The 4,928-nt window shown below is 40.3% G+C and overlaps 1 long non-coding RNA gene across 1 annotated transcript in view; it reads left to right on the plus strand.

Annotated features, from left to right (window-relative positions):
- LOC117531129 overlaps positions 1 to 3,115 on the plus strand; it is a 29,888-nt gene extending 26,773 nt beyond the window's left edge. The window contains exons 3-5 of the long non-coding RNA XR_004566533.1: positions 1,492 to 1,503; positions 2,111 to 2,112; positions 3,085 to 3,115. This is a non-coding gene — a long non-coding RNA (uncharacterized LOC117531129). The remainder of the gene's footprint in view (positions 1 to 1,491; positions 1,504 to 2,110; positions 2,113 to 3,084) is intronic.
- The last annotated feature ends 1,813 nt before the right edge of the window (positions 3,116 to 4,928 follow it).

The following is a 4,928-nucleotide window of genomic DNA, read 5'->3' on the forward strand; positions in this document are numbered from 1 at the left end:
AAAAAAATAATTAAAGTAATTTTGAAGTCAGTCTGGGTCTGTCTGCTCCATTTCGTGAGTTTAACCCCCATTTTCAATCCAATCCAGTTTATTTATAGAGCACATTAAAAAAACAACAAAGTTGACCAAAGCGCTGTACAAAGACAAAATCAATCAATCAATCAATCAATCAATCAATCAATTTTTTTATATAGCGCCAAATCACAACAAACAGTTGCCCCAAGGCGCTTTATATTGTAAGGCAAGGCCATACAATAATTATGTAAAACCCCAACGGTCAAAACGACCCCCTGTGAGCAAGCACTTGGCTACAGTGGGAAGGAAAAACTCCCTTTTAACAGGAAGAAACCTCCAGCAGAACCAGGCTCAGGGAGGGGCAGTCTTCTGCTGGGACTGGTTGGGGCTGAGGGAGAGAACCAGGAAAAAGACATGCTGTGGAGGGGAGCAGAGATTAATCACTAATGATTAAATGCAGAGTGGTGCATACAGAGCAAAAAGAGAAAGAAACAGTGCATCATGGGAACCCCCCAGCAGTCTACGTCTATAGCAGCATAACTAAGGGATGGTTCAGGGTCACCTGATCCAGCCCTAACTATAAGCTTTAGCAAAAAGGAAAGTTTTAAGCCTAATCTTAAAAGTAGAGAGGGTGTCTGTCTCCCTGATCTGAATTGGGAGCTGGTTCCACAGGAGAGGAGCCTGAAAGCTGAAGGCTCTGCCTCCCATTCTACTCTTACAAACCCTAGGAACTACAAGTAAGCCTGCAGTCTGAGAGCGAAGCGCTCTATTGGGGTGATATGGTACTACGAGGTCCCTAAGATAAGATGGGACCTGATTATTCAAAACCTTATAAGTAAGAAGAAGAATTTTAAATTCTATTCTAGAATTAACAGGAAGCCAATGAAGAGAGGCCAATATGGGTGAGATATGCTCTCTCCTTCTAGTCCCCGTCAGTACTCTAGCTGCAGCATTTTGAATTAACTGAAGGCTTTTTAGGGAACTTTTAGGACAACCTGATAATAATGAATTACAATAGTCCAGCCTAGAGGAAATAAATGCATGAATTAGTTTTTCAGCATCACTCTTGAGACAAGACCTTTCTGATTTTAGAGATATTGCGTAAATGCAAAAAAGCAGTCCTACATATTTGTTTAATATGCGCTTTGAATGACATATCCTGATCAAAAATGACTCCAAGATTTCTCACAGTATTACTGGAGGTCAGGGTAATGCCATCCAGAGTAAGGATCTGGTTAGACACCATGTTTCTAAGATTTGTGGGGCCAAGTACAATAACTTCAGTTTTATCTGAGTTTAAAAGCAGGAAATTAGAGGTCATCCATGTCTTTATGTCTGTAAGACAATCCTGCAGTTTAGCTAATTGGTGTGTGTCCTCTGGCTTCATGGATAGATAAAGCTGGGTATCATCTGCGTAACAATGAAAATTTAAGCAATACCGTCTAATAATACTACCTAAGGGAAGCATGTATAAAGTGAATAAAATTGGTCCTAGCACAGAACCTTGTGGAACTCCATAATTAACTTTAGTCTGTGAAGAAGATTCCCCATTTACATGAACAAATTGTAATCTATTAGACAAATATGATTCAAACCACCGCAGCGCAGTGCCTTTAATACCTATGGCATGGCATAAATAAATAATCACATGATAAATAACAGTGGCAACAATAAAAAGTTTTTTAGAACAGTAAAATCATCAACCCTCTAGTCAAAAGCCAACGAAAACAAGTATGTTTTAAAATGAGATTTAAAAACTAGAGGTGACTCCGCCTGCCTGATACAGAGAGGCAGGTCATTCCACAATCTGGGACCAACAACAGAGAAAGCTCTATCACCTCTAAGTTTGAGCTTGGTCTGAGGAACTACAAACAGAGCTTGATCTCGTGACCTAAGAGAACGTGATGTGGAATAAGACAGGAGCAGGTCAGACAGATCCCGTGGAGCAAGATCATTAAGACATTTAAAAACAATAAAATTTTAAAATCAATACGATAGTGAACAGCCAGTGAAGGGAAAAAAGAATGGGTGAAACATGGTCACACCTCTGTGATCCAGTCAAAAGACGGGCTGCAGCATTCCGGATCAGCTGCAGCTGTGCAACTGAGGCCTGGCTAATACCAGCATACAGTGCATTACAATAATCCAGCTGAGTCATAACAAAAGCATGGATTAAAATCTCCAAGTGATGCCTTGAATCTTAGCTAGCTGCCTCAAACGAAAGAAACTTGCCTTCACAACAGCACTGATTTGTTTATCAAGCCTAAAATCTTCATCCATTCTCACACCAAGGTTGCAAACAGTAGATTTAATACATTGTGTCAATGGTCCAAGGTTTATTGACCCACAGCTACCTGCTTTACTTGGCCCGACCAGAAGAACTTCAGTTTTCTTTTCATTAAAGAGTAGGAAGTTCGCAGACATCCAGTCTTTAATGTTCTCAATGCACTCTAGAAGTTGACTGGCACCAAAAGCATTCTCCATTAACCCCCATTTTGTTATTATCAGTCCCCATTTTGCTTAAAAATAATTAAATAAAAGTAATTAACTGAATCATATTTAATCATATTTGAAGTCAGTCTGGGTCTGTCTGCTCCATTTCGTTAGTTTAACCCCCATTTCGTTATCAACCCCCATTTCACTTAAAAATAATTAAATAAAAGTAATTAATTGAATCATATTTAATCATATTTGAGTCAGTCTGGGTCTGCTTGCTCCATTTCATTACATTTTACCCCCGTTTCGTTATTATTAGTCCCCATTTTGCTTAAAATAAATTAAAGTAATTAACTGAATCATATTTAATCATATTTGAGTCAGTCTGAGTCTGTATGATCCATTTCATTACATTTTACCCCCGTTTCATTATTGTCAGTCCTCATTTCGCTTAAAAATAATTAAATAAAAGTAATTAATTGAATCATATTTGCTCACACTTGGAGTCAGTCTGGGTCTGTCTGCTCAATTTCGTTACGTTTTACCCCCGCTTCGTATTTTAGTACAGCCGCATGGCTAATTCCAAAATGGAGGTATCCGTGAAACGGTCTGTTAGGCTACAATGGAAACAAGTGCATTTGTTGGTTTGTGTGTGTTACCCTGTATTTCAGTGTATTCTTGTTTTCACATTATTATACAAATCAAACGGAATCCCCTCTCACTAACGCACGGCGTTCTGGCCTGGAGATAAGGTTGCCAACTCTCTGAAAAATAAATAAGGGACACCTCACTGGCAGGGCTGACTGGCCCATGGAAATATAGACTGGAATGAACATGCGCGCCTCTATCTATTAGCGTCACTCGGGACAGGAAGGCGCCATTACTAAGGATGGAAATGTGCAGCTCATCAATAATAAACTGACCGCTTTTTTTGCACTAGCGTCACTATTTCTTAATGGATTTTAATAAATGTAGGCTTGTTTCAAAGCCCTTTGAAAGCTCTTTCCAATGCACCTATGCATGTGTGGGTTAAAAAAAAAACTTATGTAAAATGCAGAAATTTGGGGAAATTACGACAAACTGTGCTGCTTTTCTCACTCTATTGTCGCTACTATTTGTTAACACATTTTAATAAAAGTAGGCTTGTTTTAAAGCCCTTTCATTGCTCTTTCTAATGAACCTATACATATCTAGGTAGAAAAAAATGTTTTATGTAAAGTGTGGAAATTTGTGAAAAATATTGAATTCTGTTCATTTACTGTGATTTTTTTTCCTGTCATCATAATTCTCGATGGATTTTTATAAATGAAGCCTTGTAAGTTGTATTCATGCTAATTAAAAGGTCTAACGAACCCATACATGTCTGGATAAAAAAATCCTTATGTATTAAAATATTAATCTGAAGTATGCCTTGCCATTGTTTGCCATTGCTTGCCTCTACTGGTGGTTGGCTCTCACTGCGGTATTGTATCACTTCCTGTTCCGGAGCACAGCGGTGTTTTGCTGTATCTGTTAGCTGTTTAATCTGCGCAGTTAGATTGATCTAGTTAACTAGATTACGATTTGTTTCCCAGTGTAATCTTTACGTGCCTTAACTAAAGCACTCCCTCTGCTGAATCACCTCTGAATTATTTACACATTATTCACTGTGTGTTTTTAGGAATCCGCTAGCTTAGCGCAGCTACTAGCTCTTAGCCGGTTTAGCATGGCAGCTTCTCCTGTCTCTCCCGCAGTTTTCTGCTCTGGGTGTGAAATGTTTAGTTATTCCTCAGCCTCCTTTAGCAGTAATGGTACTTGTAATAAGTGTAGCTTATTCGTAGCTTTGGAGGCCAGACTGGGCGAATTGGAGACTCGGCTCCGCACCGTGGAAAATTCTACAGCTAGCCAGGCCCCTGTAGTCGGTGCGGACCAAGGTAGCTTAGCCGCCGTTAGTTTCCCTCTGGCAGATCCCGAGCAGCTGGGAAAGCAGTCCGACTGGGTGACTGTGAGGAGGAAGCGTAGTTCTAAACAGAAGCCCTGTGTACACCGCCAACCCGTTCACATTTCTAACCGTTTTTCCCCACTCAACGACACACCCGCCAGAGGATCAAACTCTGGTTATTGGCGACTCTGTTTTGAGAAATGTGAAGTTAGCGACACCAGCAACCATAGTCAAATGTCTTCCGGGGGCCAGAGCAGGCGACACTGAAGTAAATTTGAAACTGCTGGCTAAGGCTAAGCGTAAATTTGGTAAGATTGTAATTCACGTCGGCAGTAATGACACCCGGTTACGCCAATCGGAGGTCACTAAAATTAACATTGAATCGGTGTGTAACTTTGCAAAAACAATGTCGGACTCTGTAGTTTTCTCTGGGCCCCTCCCCAATCGGACCGGGAGTGACATGTTTAGCCGCATGTTCTCCTTGAATTGCTGGCTGTCTGAGTGGTGTCCAAAAAATGAGGTGGGCTTCATAGATAATTGGCAAAGCTTCTGGGGA

This window comes from Thalassophryne amazonica, chromosome 18, assembly GCF_902500255.1.
Source record: "Thalassophryne amazonica chromosome 18, fThaAma1.1, whole genome shotgun sequence".
In the NCBI taxonomy this organism is placed as follows: Eukaryota; Metazoa; Chordata; class Actinopteri; order Batrachoidiformes; family Batrachoididae; genus Thalassophryne; species Thalassophryne amazonica.